This window comes from Phoenix dactylifera, chromosome 3 (genome assembly GCF_051530095.1).
Source record: "Phoenix dactylifera cultivar Ajwa chromosome 3, Ajwa_hap1_PhDact_Kaust_v1.1, whole genome shotgun sequence".
Lineage (NCBI taxonomy): Eukaryota > Viridiplantae > Streptophyta > Magnoliopsida > Arecales > Arecaceae > Phoenix > Phoenix dactylifera.
Genome location: NC_143192.1, coordinates 35,205,483 through 35,226,890, shown reverse-complemented (window position 1 = coordinate 35,226,890; position 21,408 = coordinate 35,205,483). Strand labels below are relative to the sequence as shown.

The 21,408-nt window shown below is 38.2% G+C and overlaps 2 pseudogenes across 1 annotated transcript; both read left to right on the top strand.

Moving 5' to 3' along the window:
* Positions 1-1,579: 1,579 nt before the first annotated feature.
* Positions 1,580-16,036, top strand: LOC103696860 (ruBisCO large subunit-binding protein subunit alpha-like; annotated as a pseudogene). The gene is made up of 6 exons (XR_016399870.1): positions 1,580-1,634; positions 1,861-1,981; positions 2,597-2,804; positions 3,037-3,182; positions 3,303-3,605; positions 15,699-16,036. The product of XR_016399870.1 is annotated as a ruBisCO large subunit-binding protein subunit alpha-like (transcript).
* Positions 16,037-16,187: 151 nt separating this feature from the next.
* Positions 16,188-16,274, top strand: LOC149768072 (ruBisCO large subunit-binding protein subunit alpha pseudogene; annotated as a pseudogene).
* Positions 16,275-21,408: the final 5,134 nt, after the last annotated feature.

Below are 21,408 nucleotides of genomic sequence, written 5' to 3'. Positions count from 1 at the left end.
GAAGATTGAAAAATATATATTATTTAGAACATCCCCTTTAAAATAACACATGGCTTATGAGGTATTCATAAAACAATTCATTCTTTTTTTTTTTTTTTTTGCTGAAAAAAAGGGGACGGGGGGGGGGGGGGGGGGGGGGGGGGAGGAAGGGACAAGCCCACCCCCACATAGCAGCCCCGACCACTGGGCCCTCACCCCGCCAGGAGAATGTTCGATGCGGATAGACCGAGTCGTGTGTTGGGCACCCCGACCTATTTTACTCATACCCTCCCCACCCGTGGGCCGGCTTGGTTACCCGACCCGACCCTCCATGTGAGTACGTCACACCTGGCACCACCCAAGCTACCAGCCGACCAGTAGCGCTTCCAGACCCCGTGTCCAGGCGTGGGGCATCCGGTCCCTGAATTTAATCGACGCCCGCGCGTTTCGAACCTGGAACCACTTGGTTGGAAGCAAACGCCCCGTTCCAACTGGGCTACCACCTTGGTGGCAACAATTCATTCCTTTGATAGCGCAAATTATCAGTTCAAGAGCCACGCATTTCCACACTCTCACAATTATGGTGCAAATAACCCCAAGTATCAAGCACTATAAGATACTAAATTATTAGAAATTTCTCTCTCTTAAATAGTAAACAATACAGGACTCCACCTCTCATTCTGTTTTCATCTTTTTCAATTACAGATACTTTCTTTTTATATATTTATGCATTTTTATTTTTACTTTTATTTTTTATTAACAATTTTTATTTATTATATACTAGTTTTTATTTTAATTATTTTTTAGTCAATTTTATTGCTTATTTAAGATATTTTGATCTTTTCTATTCCATAATGTTCAATAATCTATTTTTCTATTTTTTATTTTTTAACATGCATTTCACATGTAGTAAACCTTTAAGTAATAATTGGCATAATATTACAACTCATGCTCCTCGATATTTCACCATTTTCTAATAAATAATATTTATAATTATATATTTATTAAATATAATTTATTTATATAAAAATGTATATTCTGTTATTATTTTATATTATAAAAATTCTTAATTAATTTATTATTAAAAATATCATTGATTTCTATTTTCATGGAAATGATCATTCGTTCCATCTAATGAGTAGAGAAGTTTCTAGAGAATCTTCTGGAAGCTCCGCCCGCAGCCACCCGCGTTCCTGAGGAGCTCTCTGCAAAACACACCAGGCCTGAAACCCGTAGCAAAATCATTCCTCCTCTCACCTTATCCTCATCTCCTCTCCCTTCTCTCCATCCACAGCGAAAAAGCTTTCAATTCCCTCGGCAAAATGGCTTCAGCCAACGCTATCTCCACCGACTCCATCCTCCGCTCCTCCCCTCGCCACGTCTCATCTCTTCTCTCTTTTCTCTCTCTGAATTCTTTGTTATAGCTTCTATAAGAAGCTGTTCTCGTGGGTATTGGGGCTTACTGTTGAATAACTTGTTCCGCCTTTTCTAATATTTGTGGTCTCTGTGGTGAAGCAGGGCGTGCTGAGGAGGAGAGCGAGCCCGGGGCAGAGACCTGGCGGCCACCGGCAGCTGGTGGTGAGGGTGACGGCCATCCCTCCAAGCCGGCGTCGAGAAACTCGCTAATGCCGTTGGGGTCACCCTCGGCCCTAGAGGTATTCTTGTTTGCCCACGTTGCTTTATTTTGTGCGTGTTTTTTGTTTGTTGCTGTATTTTGTAGTTATTTGTATGTTTTCTATCTGAATTAAGTGCTTTGATGTCACAAATGCCATAAATATTTTAACTTTTCTTTTATTGGCGATTGAGTTGTTTTGTGGTTGAACATTGGAGTGTTTAGATTGTAGATGGACTCATTTGATTTGGTTTGATTATGACCTGAAGGGAGGAATGTTGTGTTGGATGAGTTTGGGAACCCCAAAGTGGTTAATGATGGGTCACCATTGCTCGCGCTATTGAGCTTGCGGATCCGATGGAGAATGCTGGTGCAGCATTGATTCGTGAGGTAGATAGATAGTTCTATAGCACCCATCTCTTATTGCCTCCGTTTAAGCTTTTCATATAATCTTTGTCCCATGGGTTGTTCATGCCTTGGAGTGATAGCTGTTCATGAAATTTCATCATTCTTTCTAATTATGAGTAAGCATCCACGCACAAATTCATGTTTTGGAGGGCAAAGCAGGGTAAAAATTCTCAGTTTTCAAATCGAATTAATTATATAAGTTGACACGGAAAGTGAACAGCAAAAGAGAAAAAATCGATATTTTTCTTACTTCACTTGAGGCACAAAGAGATCTAAAGCATTAATTATGAGGTATTTGAACCTATGTAAATGAAAACTGTAGAAGATACGTTAAGTTGATTTTCTACATGAGGGAGAGAAAGAATCCTTACCGAGGGAGAACTTTTTTTAGGGCCAAGAAAATTGGGAGAGTATCTGTATAATCAAGATTAACTTAATAATAAGATTCAAGGGCTATGAATGGCCAGTATCAAGCCTGTAAGATCCAATGGTTGTGGTCGCTTCTAGACAGAAATTTCTTCATGCTTTAGTGCTGTTATGCCTGTAATAAATAGGAAAATGGATTTGTGATGGAGCATGTTCTTTTATTTATTGAAGGTTGCTAGCAAGATGAATGACTCTGCTGGTGATGGCACTACAACCGCATCAGTTCTTGCACGAGAAATCATTAAATTGGGTCTGCTAAGTGTTACCTCTGGTGCCAATCCTGTGTCCATCAAAAAAAGAATTGACAAGACTGTACAGGGGCTGGTGGAAGAGCTTGAGAAGAAAGCGCACCCTGTCAAGGGACGTGATGATATCAAAGGTATCATAACCTGACGTGATGATATCAAAGGTATCATAACCTTGATGTGGATATGCTTCTAACTGCTGTTGCATTTTTTGTTTTCGGATGATCAGCTACTTTGTGAGGTCAGGAGTTGTATTGCACTTTAAAAAGTGTTCGCCTATCAAGTGTTAAAACTAATGGTATTACTAATTTAGTTCCTTGTAAATAGGTTTTGTTTTTACTGAAATCCTTTTATTTGCTGTTGTAGCTGTTGTGTCTATCTCACCTGGTAATGATGACTTTGTTGGGAGCATGATTGCTGATGCTATTGATAAAGTCGGCCCTGATGGTGTTCTTTCTATTGAGTCTTCGTCATCATTTGAGACTACTGTTGATGTTGAAGAAGGAATGGAGGTCTGTTGCAGTTTCCAAGACCTTAAACTATCCTACTCATTGTTTCCTTTATATTTTGAAATCTGGGCATTATATAACATGTCGACTCCATTATGTGTGTTTTTGAAACCACCATTGCAGACTGACCGAGGTTATGTCTCCCCACAACTTGTCACAAACCCTGAGAAGTTACTAGTTGAATTTGAGAATGCCAAAGTTCTAGTAACTGACCAGAAGATTTCAACCATTAAAGAAATAATTCCTTTGTTGGAGAAAACCACACAACTGAGGGCTCCTCTTCTCATTATTGCTGAGGATGTAACGGGTGAGGCTTTGGCAACTGTTGTTGTGAATACCCTGCGTGGTATTCTTAATGTTTTTGCTATCAAAGCTCCTGGTTTTGGTGAGAGAAGTCTCCTCTTCAAGATATTGACATTGTGACAGGTAACATTTAGAGTCTCTGTTTCTTAGTTTCTACTTTGTAGTGCTACTTCATGCAATCGCTAACTTACTGTGATGGTCTTCACAAATTAAATAGTTCTATATCCCAATCCTCATTCAGATTCTAATCTATATTCTGACTGAATTTGGTAGCAAAGTGCATGTGTCTATGAAGGTCATCATCTTCCTGTTTTAACTGGTATCATCTGATTTTTACTGGTGGTTCTACTCATCTAACATATCCTTTTTTTGATGGGGTAGCAGTTCTCATTTAAGCCTTTTTAGCATCTTATCCTTACTTTTCAAATTTGTTGTCTCTCGGGCATTTGGTGTATTATTAGATTATAAGCCTCGTGAAGTTTCGAAGCAGTTTGTGATTGTTTACGTCAAAAAGGTTCTCTTTAGTCATTTAGCTACTTAGCTAACTAAGTAGCTAAATAATATAATATGTGATTGTTTACGTCAACCAGGGTATAAGGATGTATGCAATCTTTTTCTTAGGGTAAAATTACTATGTGCAATCTTGCAACAAGCTAGAATCAATAATATGCTGGAATCTGAAATTTGATATAGTAGTATTGTACCTGTTGCAGACATCTTATGACTCATAATAAAATGAAATGGGTTTACTCTTTTTGTCATGCCTAGTCGCATTTCGTATCCCTGTTTTAGTGTAAATGCCATGCATCAAAGCCTTTTCTAACATTTGCTTAGGAATATTATTTTGAAAACATGATCTATTCGATAAAACTTTCGAACTCTGGCATTCAAACAAGTTTGGTTATCGATAAAAATGGTGAAGGGGCATTAATTCATAGCTTCATGAATGTTTTCCTTGCGTTTGTTTAGGCCTTTTAGGCTAATGGTCGCACATGACTTGGTATTGTTGTAGGCCTAATGCACTCGAAATTATTTATGGATTGTTGAGTTTATTCTAAGTTCTCAATGTGACATGCAAGAAATGCTTGCAGCACAGGCATCTTGCCACTTGTAAAACTATCTCCACCTCCATGTGGAACTGGACATCAGTATATAGGTGGCTCCATTTGCCAATTTTTGCAATTTTTCTCCAATTCTACACAGAACATACAACTCCCATCTTCTCCATCTTTTTGTCCGGTTCTGTTTCACTTTGGTGCTCCCAAGGATAACCTGTGCTGTAAGAAAATAACTTCAGGATTCATATCCTGAGCCTTTAAATATATACTCGAACATGCTTCATGTTGCTCAACACGGTATGTGTTAGATATATATGCCCTAGAAGCCAATCTGGCTGACACATTAATTATTAATTCTGGGACATAAATTTGTACTTGACTTTATTATCATTGAATAATAAATGGGCATCTTTTCATTCATATTGCTTATGCGTGCTCTGATAGGTATTCATGGGTGTCACCCTATTTTTAATAGGACCGAACCCATGTAGGAGTGGAGACTTCCCACCTAACAGTGGTATCAGAGCCAGGTTATGTAGATTAAGATTAGAATTAAATTTTTCAAGGCATTTTAGATCTGAAAATTAAGGGATTATGCTTGCTGAAATTTATGTATGCAGAATTTTCAGCTTGCTGATTTTTCTGCATACTAATTATAGGATACTTAGATTAATGATTCTAATGTTTTGATAATGTGATTACAAATGTTTAGAATCATATCTTGCATAATCAGCAAGTCATGAGATGAAATAATCAGTTAAATATCAGATCTGAAAATAATTTTTATGCATGAGATGCGTATGGTGATGATCATGGATGGACCCTTATGAATGTGCTGAAATATTCTGCAATGTTCTGTGATGCATGTAATTTTAATTTTCAGATGCCTGCGTGCATTTTAAATTCATGTATTAGAGACCTGCGTGTCTCATGATCAAGGGTTGTAATTTATTATTTTTATTTTTATTTAATTTTTAAAGCAATCTGGGATGTAATCTGTGATGTGTGATGCACGTTGATGGTTGATCGATATGTACATCAACAAGCTCAATATGCGCGGACCGAGATCAAGGGTTGATTGAAGACGGATCAAGGAGTTGATCACAATTGGACCTAAGGGATCAAGATCGAGTCAAGAGTTGAAGACGATCAAACCAATTGACGTGCATGTGCTTGTAAAATGACCCCATCCTGGATCCATGATCATCACCATTATATTTATTTTTGATAAATGCCTGGATGTTTAATGCCTATGATTATGCGGGTAGATTTATATTTGCATGAGATGTGAATACGCGATCGAGTGAGACCTAAATTTAAACCTCCCTAATCAGTCGAGGGTGAACCAACATGAGTTAGTCATATTAGATTAATTGATCTAATTGGTGTCTAGGCAAGCCTAAAAGGTGGTTACTTAATTAGGACCTTACTCACTGAGTAAGGGGAGCCTTCCACCTGCTTATCTGGTCAATTGATCGATTACCTCTTATGAAGAACTCAAGTTGCAAATACTAAGACTTGATTATGCAATATTAAGTCCATAGGTCTTCCACCGTAGTAGAGCTGCTAAGATTTTTTCGGTGTTGATTTGTCTCGGCTGGACACAGTGGGCAAGTTGCATCGAAGGACTGGACCTTTCTATTAGACATGAGATGTTGCGGGGTAAAGGTGGGGTTGGGAACCAATAACTGTTAGGTGAGGACCCAATGACGACTTTATTTCTGCGGTTATACGGTGGATCTGACTTAACTAAGTAATGGGGCCAATAATTGTTAGGTGAGGTCTTCATGACTTAGAGACTAAGTATCACTGCAATTTGCTTGAGAAACATTGTACAAGAGTTGTACACTCATCCATTTATATGTCACCAATAATTGTTAGGTGAGGCCGCATGTAAATCGGTGAGATCGCAATACCCACTGGAAATCCTAGTCGCGTAGGGTTTTCGTTTCTCCATCAGGGGAGTATGAGGGATTCGAGAAAATAGTGGGAGCATATTTGTTTTAAAAGATCTTAAAACAAATAGAGTTCAAGTACAAAGTCTAACTAGAATCTTTACTCTCTATAGATTACAATGTCAGCTTCAAATTTTTTGATCCGTATCCTTGAGACCAACCGACTTACTGGAACCAATTATAAAGACTGGCTTAGAAACCTGAAAATCGTTTTGAATTGTGAGAAATTAGGGTATGTGCTCGAGAGTGACATCCCCAGGTTACCATCACGTCCGACCGATGATCAGCGTGAGACGCATGAAAAATGGACGGACGATGACATTAAAGTCAAGTGCTACATCATGGCATCCATGTCTAATGAACTTCAATGCCAGCATAAGAACATGAAGACTGCTAGAAAAATAATGACTCATCTGCAAGAGTTGTATGATGAGCAGAGCCGCACTGCACGCTTTGAAGTATCCAAGAGGATTTTCAAGGCAAAGACGCGCGAAGGGCAGTCTGTCCATGATCACTGTCTCTCTATGATCAAGGATTTAGAGGAGCTTGAGAAGCTCGGTATGACCATGCATAAGGAATTGCAGATAGATCTGATCCTGCAATCCCTACCTGATTCATTTGGTCAGTTTATTGTAAACTACCATATGAATAAAATTGAATGCACTAAGACTGAACTATTGAATATGTTGGTAACTGCTGAGGAAGCCTCGAAAGGTTCAAGGGGCTCTGTTCTGGCTGCTGAGCTGACTTCTGGTTCCAAGAGAAAGTCTACTTGGAAGAAAAAGAAGCCTGTAAAGAAGCAGAAGAAAGATAAGAAGCTGAAGAAGGAAGTTCATAAGAAAAGGGCTAGTGACAAAGGAAAATGTTTCCACTGCAATGTCGACGGCCATTGGAAAAGGAACTGCCCTTCATACCTCGAGAGCCTGAAGAACAAAAGGGCAGACACACCTTCTGAAGGTATGTTAGACTTGCTCGTGATTGAAACTAAACTTACGGTTTCTTCTACTTCTAGTTGGGTTATAGATTCTGGTTCTAGTGCTCATTTGTGCACTACTATGCAGGGTCTAAAGGAAAGTAGGAGGCTAGCGGAAGGTGCAGTGACCCTTCGGATTGGCAACGGGGCAAGAGTTGATGCTGTAGCTGTGGGCACCTATCCTCTGCGATTACCGTCTGGGATTAGTTTATTGCTTAGAGACTGTTATTATGTCCCTGCTGCTAGTAGGAATTTGATTTCTGTTTCATGTTTAGCACAGGATGGTCATGTTATGACATTTGACAAAGACTGCTGTTCTATTTATTTCAAAAATAAATTAGTTGCACATGGTTTCATGATTGACAGTCTCTATCACTTGCATATTGATGTGTCTGTGAATGTGTCTGAGCAAGAAGTGAGTGCCATTGGATCTAAAAGATCTAGAGATGAGATAAACCATAAGTATTTATGGCACCTCAGGCTTGGCCATATTGGAGAGGACATAATGAACAAATTGGAGAAAGATGGGCTTCTCGGCCCATTGACTTCCAAGTCATATCCAGTTTGTGAGTCTTGTCTTCAAGGAAAAATGGCTAGGTTACCTTTTGTAGGACATGGGGAGAGGACCACTGAAATACTTACCCTGGTTCATACTGATGTATGTGGCCCATTTGATGTATCAGCCAAGGATCGTTATTCATACTTCATTACCTTTACCGATGACTATTCACGATATGGGTATGTGTATCTTATGAGATACAAATCTGAGTCTTTTGAAAAGTTCAAAGAGTTCAGAAATGAAGTAGAAAAACAAACTGAAAAAATTCTTAAGGTTCTTCGATCAGATCGAGGAGGAGAATATCTTAGTGGGGAATTTCGGGACTATCTCAAGGAGAATGGCATAGTCTCACAATGGACGTCTCCGGGTATACCTCAACTCAACGGGGTGTCAGAAAAGAGGAATCAGACTCTATTGAATATGGTTCGATCCATGATGAGCTTCACAGATCTGCCTATGTTTCTTTGGGAAGATGCCTTATAATCCGCGATTTATTTACTGAATAAAGTTCCCTCCAAATCCGTTCCTACCACACCGTATGAGATATGGCATGGTAAGAAGCCGAGTCTTGGTCATCTCAAGATTTGGGGATGTCCAGCCCATGTCAAGCGACAACAGGCGGACAAGTTAGAGCCTAGGACCATAAGTGCTCGTTTCATAGGATATCCTAAAGAGTTATTAGGATACAATTTTTACATCTCAGAGGATCACAATGTGTTTGTGAGCCGACATGCCGTCTTCTTGGAAAAACAGTTTATCCTTGATAGAGGCAGTGGGAGGAAAATTGAGCTTGAAGAGAGAGTCTCTGAAGAGCAACGAATCTTGGATCCTATAGAATCTATTCATATAGAGCTAGTACACGTTGTACCTCCTCCACCTCGTAGATCTAGTAGGATCTTCCATCCTCTCGATAGATACTTAGGTATACTAGTAGAGGACACCTAGAAAATGTTTCTCATGGGAGATAGGGAACATGTACAGGATCCCAATACGTACCGAGGCGATATCTGATATCGATTCTGAGAAATGGCTGGAAGCCATGAAGTCAGAGATAGACTCCATGCATTCCAACCAAGTCTGGATCTTAGTGGATCCACCAGAAGGTATAGTACCTATTGGATGTAAATGGATCTACAAAAGAAAGATAGGTTCGGATGGAAAGGTAGAGACCTATAAGGCAAGGCTAGTGGCGAAAGGGTATAGTCAGCGCGAAGGCATTGACTATCAGGAGACCTTTTCACCTGTAGCCATGCTGAAATCCATTCGAACATTGCTTGCCATTGCAGCATTTCATGATTATGAAATATGGCAGATGGATGTGAAAACTGCTTTCTTGAATGGATATCTTAATAAAGATATTTATATGGAGCAGTCTCTAGGTTTTACTTCCAGTGATGGAGATCACAAGGTCTGCAAGCTGTAAAGGTCCATCTATGGACTGAAGCAAGCATCTCGGAGTTGGAACACTCGTTTTAATGATGCGATCAAATCGTTTGATTTCATCAAGAACGAAGAGGAACCGTACGTTTACAAGAAGGTTAGTGGGAGTGCTGTCGTGTTTCTCGTACTGTACGTGGATGACATCCTCCTAATAGGAAATGATATTTCCATGCTAACCTCAGTCAAGATCTGGTTATCAAAAGAGTTCTCCATGAAAGACTTTGAGGAAACATCCTATATTTTGGGGATTAAGGTCTATAGAGATAGATCTAAGGGGATGCTTGGCCTATCACAGAAAATGTACATAGAGGAGGTACTGAAGAGGTTCAATATGGAAAACTCCAAGAGGGGTCTATTACCCATAAGGCATGGGATTCATCTCTCCAAGAAGATGTGCCCCAACACATCTGAAGAGATTCAACGCATGAGCAGGATTCCTTATGCTTCTGCAATAGGAAGCCTCATGTATGCCATGCTGTGTACACGACCTGATATAGCCCTTGCTGTGAGTGTCACTAGCAGATATCAGTCGAATCCAGGCGAAGAGCACTGGACAGCTGTGAAGAACATTCTTAAGTACTTGAGAAGAACTAAAGATTTGTTCTTGGTTTTTGGAGGATCATCAGAGTTAAAGATAGAAGGATACACAGATTCAGATTTCATGACTGATATTGATGATAGAAAGTCAACATCTGGATATGTATTCTTGTGCAATGGTGGTACGGTAAATTGGAAGAGTTCCAAACAACCGATCATTGCTGATTCTACCATGGAAGTTGAGTATATCGCCGCCTCTAAAGCTGCAAAGGAAGCCTTCTGGTTCAAGAAATTCATTGCAGAGCTAAATGTAATGCCATCAGATGCCATCACACTCTACTGTGATAATAATAGCGCCATAGCTCTTGCTAAGGAGCCAAGGTCTCATCAGAAGTCCAAGCACATAGAGCGGCGTTTTCACCTCATATGCGACTACCTCTAAAAGAAATATGTCGAGGTGCAGAGAGTAGACTCCGCGGACAACGTGGCGGTCCTGCTCAGTAAGCAGTTAAATCAGCAGAAAACTGAAGCCCACCTTGAGAAGATGGGACTTAGATATATGACTGATTGGCTTTAGTGCAAGTGGGAGATTGTTAGATGTATGCCCTAGAAGCCAATATGGCAGACACATTATTAATTCTGGGACATAAATTTGTACTTGATTTTATTATTCATGAATAATAAATGGGCATCTTTTCATTCATATTGCTTATGTGTCTATGAATCGTCCAAGGAATTAATAAGATGATACATATTCTTAAGAGTTGAGAATTTGAGCCATGTATCATTGGTGATTAATTTCTAAATGCTTCTGATCAATGGATCATCACGAGTACGGTGATCGATCTGATCAGTGCACAGATCGCTTTCCTTATGGATGGACGAGACTCGAGTCCACAGTGTAGGGACACTGAAGTGATAGTGCATGTGCTTGTTAGAGAACAAGGGTACTGAGCGTGACCAAGACAAGAAGTCACTTGGATGTCTATCCACTCGTCAGTGACTTGCTTGATGTTGCAGTAGTATGACTGGTCCTTTGACCTGCGGTGCTTCGGCTACTCACAGTGAGGTTATTGTAGTTTGACTACACATATACATGGTGGGTCCTTGTTGTGTAGATTGGCTGCAGTAGGTTCACTGTAGGAGTAGGGTATGCACTTACATGGAATCTATCAACCTTGATAGAAGAGGAGTGATCCTATGTGATTTATTAGACTGAGTTCTAAGACCTTGGCCAGGGCAGTAAATATAGTGGAGAAAGAGTTTTTCCACTCTCGAATTCAAGTCGAATAAATCTAGATATATGACAGACGACGGGGTTTGACGAGTTATCCATGACCTCCGGTCTGTAGGGATCCACGATAGAAGAACTGTATCATACGATAACTGCACCTAGAGGTTCATCATTTTATTCTGCTGGGTAGCCACTACATACTACTAGGTGTCACTGGTGGATGGTGAGACTCATAGGAATCATCTCGATGGTCGATAATTCCTGGTGAGTTGAGTTGAAATTGTTTCAACCCATTGAAAAGAGTTTTCAATGATATTGTGATAGAGATCGTAATATATCTCACTATCAGTCAGAATAGAACCTATGGGATCACACACATTAGAAGTATTGACCGATTCGATAGTTGAATTGTGATTAAGAATCACATATGATCAATTAGATTGATAAATTGAAAACTCGCTAAAAGTTAGTGGTTAGAAGAAGGAATAATTGCAATCGGATTGCAATTTAATTTAATTAATTGGACTTGATCATGAGTCCTATTTGGAGTAGGTTTCTTGGAGTCCTAATTGGATTAGGATTTCAAATTAAATTAGAGTCCTACTTGGAGTAGAATTTCTAAAGTCCTAATTGTCTTAGGGCTGAAATTTAAACAAGTCCTGATTAGATTAATTTTAATTTTAATCTAATTAATTAAATGACTACTAATTGGATTAGGATTGAAGAGTTTAATAGAGTCATGGTTCAATTAAATCCTAATTAGATTAAGATAAGGAGGAAATTGAAATGGGTTCATATAAATCCAATTTTGAATAAGATTGGACTCATGAAATGAACCTAAATTAAATCACCCTTTAATTTGATTAAATGGCAGATTTAATTGGACTTAAGGGAGGGGCCCACGCCCCTCCCCTTGGGAAATTCGTGGAAGAAAAAGGAGGGGCGTAAGCCCCTCCTTGCTGCCGAGTTGAATAGATAAGGATGGGCTCCTTAAAAATAGGAGCTCATCCTTATCACATAATACATTAAAAGAAGGAGGGGTTTTGGCCCCTCCTCTTATGCTATTATCTGGATATTCACAGCAGCAACCTTGCATCTTCTTCCTCCTTTCAGCCACAAGAGAAAAGGGAGAAAAAGAAAGGGTGGCGTGGCCTTCTTCTTCCTCTTCCTTGGGTCCAGCGCAGGAGAAAAAGAAAAGGCTGCGAAAGGGCCTTTAGATCTTCTTCCTTCTTTTTCCTCCTCTCAAGGCAATCAAAGGTTGATTCAAAAGGGAGGATATCAGCCATCTAAAGCTAACTCTGCAAGGGAGCTAGCACCCCGGGGAGATCCAAAGGCTTCGATCGACTCACTACTTCGTGTGAATACCCGTAGAGGCCGGACGCGTGTGCGGCTTCCACTGAACCCTCATCAAATACCACGTGAATCAGATCTGCGGAGACCATCTACCCGCACAAGATGAAGATCTGATCTTCTTAATGATTTTAAAATGGTTTAAAATAATTTAATTCTAATCTATCTACAAACGAAAGGTTTTATAATACGTTCATACGATGAACGGATTCCGCATATGTTTTTTCGCTGCAATCTGAAAATTATTTCGAAATTTTCATTGCATATGAGGGATGCTAACAATATGAGGGATGTAAAATTCATTGCTTATTTGTCTTAAATACTTATTGGAACTATTTTTTTTTTAAACCCAAATTTTTCATATGCATCTCTTTATATATATATATTTTAAATTTGTTGTCCTTAAACAGATACAATTGAGAGTTCAATTTTGAAAACAAATTTTGGTATAAAAAGTGTGATTCTGCTCTTCATATTTATCAAAACGTATTTGATTTCTACTTTACTTACATATGTACAAGATGTTAAGATCCAGAAAATTGGAATGGTGGTGTTTAAATTTTATCTCTTTAAAAGTGAAATTTAAATAACTAAAGATAGTATAGAATATAAAACAGAAAAAGCGAACTAAGTAGGAAAGAGTTGGGATATTATTTAGATAGGTGTGCAAATAATTTTTGTTGAGGTTGTCAACTCACAATTAGGTTAAGTAATAGGTCAAAATGGTTAGATCCAACTAAGTCCAACTGAATATTCTAGTTGTCTCATTTAAAATGATTTTTTAAAGATAAACAAGTGAACTCTAGGGTATTAAATCATAGGACTTGTACTGGACCAAAAGTCTACATCACATCTTTTTTTGCAAGGATAATATATGCAACATTTTAGCCAAAAAAAAAGATAATATATCTTTTCATATTCTTCTTTTTTTTTCATATGTGATATTCCTGTGTTAAACCAACCACACTGCGTGGTGTGTGCTAGTGGTTACAGGGCAAAGGAGAGGGGAGAGAGGGAGGCCGAAGGAGAGGGGAGAGAGGGAGGCCGCCACCCTCTCTTCTTTTTTCTTTTTTTAAACCCTAGGCGTGGAGTCCCCCTAAAAACTAGGAGGAGCACCACGCCAAGCCCAAATAAGGAGGGGCGCATGCCCCTCCTTTTGCATGCGTGAATCCTCCTCTAAGGAGGATTAGGTGGCCTAATCCATTTAGAACATGACTCAATTTTGGACTCTAGGACTCTTAATCCTTATCTAATAAGGAGTCCTATTATAATTAGGATTCTTCATCCTTATCTAATACGGATCCGAATCCTTCTTCAATTAAGATTTTCAGTCCTAATCTAATTAGGACTCTAGGAGTCCTACTCCAAGTAAGACTTAAACCTTATCTAATAAGGTCAAGCCCAATTCATTTAGTCCAACTGAATTAATCAAATTGCAATCCTTCTTTCTTCAACTCACGAACTCTTAGTGGGTTAAACCAACTATCAATCAAATTGATAATCATGATCTATTGTGATTCCAAATCGTAATCCAACCATCGGATCGGTCAAAGCTTCTTATATGTGTGACCCCATAGGTTCTATTCTGTTTGGTAGTGAGATATATTGTGATCCCTATCACAATATCATTGAAACTTCTTTCAATGGGTTGGAACAATTCCAACTCATCTCACTAGGGATTATTGACCATCAAGATAATCTCCGTGAGTCTCACCATCCACCAGTGACACCTAGTAGCATGTAGTGGCAACCCAGCAGAATGGAATAAATGAACCTTTAGGTGCAGTTACTGTATGATACAGTCCTTCTATCGTGGATCCCGACTAGACGGAGGTTATGGACACATACACAGCATGAATGAAAAAAGATGCCCAATATTATTAAATAATAACAAAGTCAAGTACAAAACTATGTTCCAGAAAAAGTAATGTAGCACCACAAGGACCTATATGACTAGAGATCATGAATATGTGCAGTCAAACTACATCAACCTCATTGTGAATAGCCGAGGCACTGTAGGTCAAAGGACCGATCATACCATGCAGCATCAAGTAAGTCACTGACGAGTGGATAGACATCCAAGTGACTTCTTGCATTGGTCACGCTCGGTACCCTTATTTTCTAACAAGCACCTGCACTCTCACTCTAGTGTCCCTACACTGTGGACTCAAGACTCTGTCCATCCATAAAGAAAAGCGATCTGTGCATTAATCTCATCGGATCAATCATTGTTCCCGTGATGATCTATCGATCAGGAGCATTTAGGAATTAATCACCAAGGACACATGCCTCAAATTCTCAACTCTCGAGAATATGTATCATCTTATTAATTCCTTGGATGATTCATGGACACATACACAGCATGAATGAAAAAAGATGTCCAATATTATTAAATAATAATAAAGTCAAGTACAAAACTATATCCCAGAAAAAGTAATGTGTCAGCCAGGTTGGCTTCTAGGACATACATCTAACACTAATTTCATCGTTCATTAAGCAGTAAAGCAAATACTAGTTCGGAGTATCTTAATCCAAATATAAATACCAAAACTCATGATCCTTAAAATTCAAAAAATTACTAACTACAAATTTATAGTCAATTAAAGAATTAAAATTATGCTACAAAATCACCAAGCATTTGGAGTATTATTAGATTATAAAGTTCATCATGTTTCGAAGCAGTTTGTGAATGTTTACGTCAAAAAGGTTCTCTTCAGTCATTTAGCTACTTAGCTAAGTAGATAGCCGTGCAAATCATTTTTGTTGAGTTTGTGGACTCACAATTAGGTTAAGTAATAGGTCAAAATGGTTAGATCTAACTAAGTCCAATTGAATATTCAAATTCAATTTGTTCTGGTTGTCTCATTTAATGATTTTTTAAAGAAAAACAGGTGAACTTTATACCTGGGTATTAAATTATAGGGCTTGTACTGAACCAAAAATCTACTTCACATCTTTTTTGCAAGGATAATGTATACAGCTGGGAAAATGTGTTAATTGTTGTTGTTGATGCATATCTTCATGCAACTTTGCTTGAAGTTTGAGCTAAAGCTCGTTAAGAATGCCAACTTTACTTAATTCTCCATAAGTTCACAAAGTTATCCATTCAGGAGCTGAGTTTCCAGCCAAAGACCTCAGATTATTGGTAGAAAATGCATTGGTGGAGCAGCTTGGCACGGCAAGGAAAGTTACCGTCTCTCGGAACTCTACTACCATAATTGCAGATGCCGCAACCAAGGATGAGATACAGGCGAGAATTGGCCAGATAAAGAAGGAGCTTGCTGAGACAGACTCTGTTACGATTCTGAGAAGCTAGCAGAGAGGATTGCAAAGCTCTCTGGTGGCGTGGCAGTCATCAAGGTCGGTGCCACAACAGAGACAGCTTGAAGACCGCAAGCTCAGAGTTGAGGATGCCAAGAAGGCCTTATGAACTCCCCTTGGGTAGACTCCAAAAAACATTAGACTAATTTACTTGCTATTTTGTGACTGGACGGGCACTGGTGGCACCCGCTGCGTTGATATAGCTCATAATGCGGGCGTGGAAGAAGTGGTGGTGGTGAAGATTTAAGGATAGCGAGTGGGAGATTGGCTACAATGCAATGAGCGACAAGTATGATGAGAATCTGTTCGAAGCTGGTGTGATTGACCCTGCAAAAGTGACAAGATGTGCCGTGGAGAGATCGTAGAAGCAGAGATTTCGTCTCGACAGCAAGAATTTGAAAAGTGACTCAAGGTTATAATCCCGACCAGCAGTATGAAAGGTCACGTTGTCATCAGACTTGCACTCTGGATCACCCTGTTTTGATTCCCCGAAGAAGGACAAAGAAGGGCACCTACCCTTTTTGCTTAATTTGTGGTGCCTACTAGTCGATCAGTCTAATCTTATCTGCGTTCATCCCCCGCTGCTTGTTCTGCTTTTCATTTCATCTATCTCACTAGATAAGGGGCGGATGTAGCCAAGTGGATCAAGGCAGTGGATTGTGAATCCACCATGCACGGGTTCAATTTTCGTCGTTCGCCCATCAGATTATTTCAAATTCCACGCATGTGGCTACAACCTCGGTTCGAAGAAGCACGATCTCATTAGATGAGACTAGTCCGTCCTTGTTTGGAAAGAGTCTTCTTCATCGCTGCAGAATGCTGCATCAGTTGCTGGAATGGTCCTAACAACGCAGGCCATTGTTGTGGAGAAGCCCAAACCAAAGGACCGGTGGTCGCACAACCTGAGCCGAGTCTTGCCATCTAAGCGCACTGCCTTAGTGGTTCTCCCAGCATTAGGTTAGATGATTCAGAAACCACAGATACAAGGATAGATTGCAACTTGAAAAGGGACAATGTTGTAGCAGCATTTATTATTTCCAGTGTTATCCCATCCCGGGATTTTTATCTTTTCCTTAACTCTTGCATTCTGTTAAAATTTCGGACGAAGTGCAGCATTGGCTGTTGCCCTCAAGCTAGGTTGTTTGACTGAAAATATACCGCTTAACCATTACTAAAATGGATCACTATAATCTAATGAACTCTCAGATGAAATGCATTTTTTCCTCCTCAACCTTTTTAATTAAGGATTAAATTGTTGGTTATATATCAGATCTACAATATGCTACACATTGCAATAGACTTGTTTAATTGCATTTACTATGCAATAGAAAAGAGTATACTACTTTCATTCTGTAATAAATATGGAAGTCTTTCTGGGATATGCTTAATTACAATATTTGAATTCTTAAAGAGAATGTTATTGGAGTCTCTTCCGGTGACCATGCGTCTAAGCTTCTACTGCAATTATGAAGTTGTGTTCATGCCATAATACCAATCACTACAAGCTACGGGAGATTCATCAGAGTTTGGTTGCATTGGACAGACTATGACCCTGTAGATATGTTTCAAGTTAGTTTCAGAATAATATTGGTTCAGAAATGTTTCAATTAGCTTTGTATTGTGAACTTCTTCATGATTAAGGAAACCAATTAATTTTTTGATAAAGGATTCATGTATGAGTGCCAAATTCATGCTTAACACAACTAGCTCTGTGCCATTATATTTTTATGGGTTTGTAAATTGACCTTGGTTGTAATTTGATCGAACCTATTTACATGGTTGGTTTGGTTAGTTCTATGGTTGAGCTAAAGCTGTTTGGGTTAGTCATGAGTGACAAATGGATGTCTCCATTTTCTAGTTAGAGATTCATAATATCATGGGACGAGAAAAATTCAATTAACCCATTTACATGTTCGATGCTGGTCTCTAACTTTGGATGATGATTTAATTAGAATATAACATTTTATATATTATAACAAATTTAATATTCGTTGATATCACCAACTCTAGCATGGGAAGAAAATTACATTACAACCGGGCCTGTGGAATTTCTCTGCTATAAATTCTTTTCCTCTATTTTTTTCTATTTAAGTTACACTTTCTAAAAAATATAGTGACATCAAGTCCTTTATTACTTTATCCTATGTGACTTTTAGTCTATCTCCACCCTCTTTTTCTTTTATATGTATCAAATCATTTTTTTAGTGCATCTCTTGGTCTATATTGTGTATGTCCAAACTATATAAATCATCATTCTTTTAATTTATCTTCAGTTGGTGCTATATGTACCTTTTTGCGAATGACTTAATCATATTCTCTGTTTTCTTCATATGTGATATCCCTTGTTAAACCAACCCCACTGCGAGGTGTGTGCTAGTGGTTACAACGCAAATTTGTTGAGCTGCTATTTTTATTCCGAGCATAACTAGCCACTATAAAATAGATATCAAGACAAGGATAACTGACTTTTTTATTTTGATAAAAGGATTTCATCTTCAGCGCCCATGTAGCTTCATGTTCTGCTTCATAGGTTCACTAAATGCTTTTATTTGAAATGTAATGGGATATTCATTCTTATTTTATCATCCGATTATGATAGATGACTACCACGTCTCGAGGGTGCCAACTAGAAGACTCGGTAAAGTTATTAGGGTTGGTATCAGTGATATAGGTTCAAGTTCAGGCCTTACTGACTCATCCAAGTTTCACCCCATACAATTTCTCAAAAAGATGACTTTTCTATATGGAAGTAAATATTAACCATTTAATGGATTGGGTCATTGCTTGTACAATAGCGTCATGCTCCAACTTCGAGATGTAACACAGCCATGCTATCGAGAAGTACAACCATGATAACACAAATCCAGCAACTACATTAAGCTTCCGTCCAATTTCATCATTCATTAAGTAATAAAGAAAATACTAGTTCAGATTGTCTTAATTCAAATATAAATACAAAAACTCATAATCCTTAAAATTCAACAAATTACTAATTACAAATTTATAGTCAATTAAAGAATAAAAATTTTGCTACAAAATCGCCAGGCATATGGAGTATTTTTAGATTATAAGCCTCATCAAGTTTCAAAGCAGTTTGTGAATGTTTACATCAAAAAAGTTCTCTTTAGTCATTTAGCTACTTAGCTATGTAGATAGGCGTGCAAATCATTTTTGTTGAGGGTGTGGACTCACAATTAGGTTGAGTAATAGGTGAAAATGGTTAGATCCAACTAAGTCCAATTGGATATTCAAATTCAATTTGTTTTGGTCGTCTCATATAAAATAATTTTTTAAAGAAAAACAGATGAACTCAATACGTGGGTATTAAATTATAGGACTTGTACTCAACCAAAAATCTACTTCACATCTTTTTTGCAAGGATAATATATACAGATGGCAAAATGTGTTAATTGTTGTTGTTGATGCATATCTTCATGTAACTTAGCTTGAAGTTTGAGCTAAGCTTGTTAAGAATGCCAACTTTACTTAATTCTTCTTAAGTTCACAAAGTCAAGAACCTAGCTAGATGGAGCCAATTAATTTCTATGTTATCGAGGGGATGGTTCAACTCTCTGTTTTCTTTTCTTTTTTTTTTTTCAAGTGAAATCCCTAGTTGAATTTGGAGTTTCTAGCTCCTAAAGTTGTTGACCTGTTTTCTTTGTTCTCGAGACAGAAGCATCAAATAAGAATATATAATTCGTTTAAAATCCATAGGTATGCCAGAGCCACACTATATATTTTTTATATTTCCACACGTCATTAGCTAACTGTGGATTAAGGCTCACCAAGTCTAGGTCATCCTTATCAACTTTGACCTTAAGAATAAAAAAACAATACGGAGGGCATAGAATTCCTCCACATTTCGCAAAATGTGGCCATGTTTCTTCTAAGTTGTGTGATAAGTTTGAAGCTTGACAGAAACATTCGTGAAAGCTGACTTCTCAACCATACCTCCAAAGCACGGCAGAGAAAAATGCGTGGACTTTCTCTGCTATAAATCCTGACGGATGCTGAACAGAGGCCTCCATGCACAGAATTTGAAATTATTGTTGAGAGAACTTGAACTAGTATTTATGGAAAAATCTTTACCATGTGTGAAGGGGAAGGATTCACAGAACTATACTCTCTAGTAGAATTTTTGTTCTATCATAGTGGAAACTCCATGGCATCTTTAAAATTACAGCATTACCTAGAGACTGAAAATTTTATACTTTTTTTTTTCTGACATGCTGGACACTAAAATACTTCATGACACTCCTTGATACGTTATATGACATCAAATTTGATGTGATCATTATTATGTGTCTACTTTTGCCACTTCCATGTGAATGTTTACAAGTATTACACAACAGTTGGCAAACGGTTGATCAATTTTATGCAATTGAGGAACAGTAGGTCAGGCACAATAATCACACACATAGATGATTACATAATTATACTTAGGTATATAAGATACTGGTGTTTCCTTGTATCGAATTTTTAAGAGGTTCATGTGTCAGATTTATCTGGATGTTTCATATTTCTGACTATTATTTATGATGCTGTTTTGTAAGGATAACCTGTAAGTACGTTGAATTATACTTCAAGAAGATACTATTTTACTATGATTTTGAAGTATTTGACCATTCTTCAACTTATATCCTGATGTTTCCATCATGCTTCAATAAAATCCCAATTTGCAATTATTATAATATCTCCACAGTCAGCATGACATACGCTCCATCCATGTCGTCCGGACCACCATTCCACACGTCAATTAGCTAACTGTGGATTAAGGCTCACCAAGTCCAGGTCATCCTTATCAACTTTGACCTTAAGAATAAAAAGACAATACAGAAGGCATGGAATTCCTCTACTTCTCAGAAAATGTGGCCATGTTTCTTCTAAGTTGTGGCATGTTTCATCCTGCTTTCCATTCCACTCGGGCATCGATTGTGGAAAGTTTTTCACCAAAGTCTGGCATGGGAAGAAAATTATATTGCAACCGAGCCTGTGAAATTTTTCTGCTATAAAATTTTTTTCTATAATTTTTTTATTTAAGTTACATTTTTTACAAAATACATATATTAAGTTCTCTTTTACTACTTTATTCTATGTGACTTTTAGCCTATTTCTACCATCTTTTTCTATGTATCAAATCATTTTTCTAGTGCATCTCTTGGCCTATATTGTATATGTCCAAACCATATAAATCATCCTTCTTTTAATTTGTTTTCAGTTGGTGCTATATGTATCTTTTCACGAATGACTTACTTAACCATATTCTCCTTTTTTTTTTTTCATATGTGATATCCCTATGTTAAACCAACCCTACTGCGAGGTGTGTGCTAGTGGTTACAGTGCAATTTTGTTGAGCTGCTGTTTTTGTTCTGAGCAGAACTGGCCACTTTAAAATAGGCATCAAGACAAGGATAAATATCTTTTTTTTGATAAAAGAATTTCATCTTCAGCAACCATGTAGCTTCATGTTCTGCTTCACAGGTTCACTAAATGCTTTAG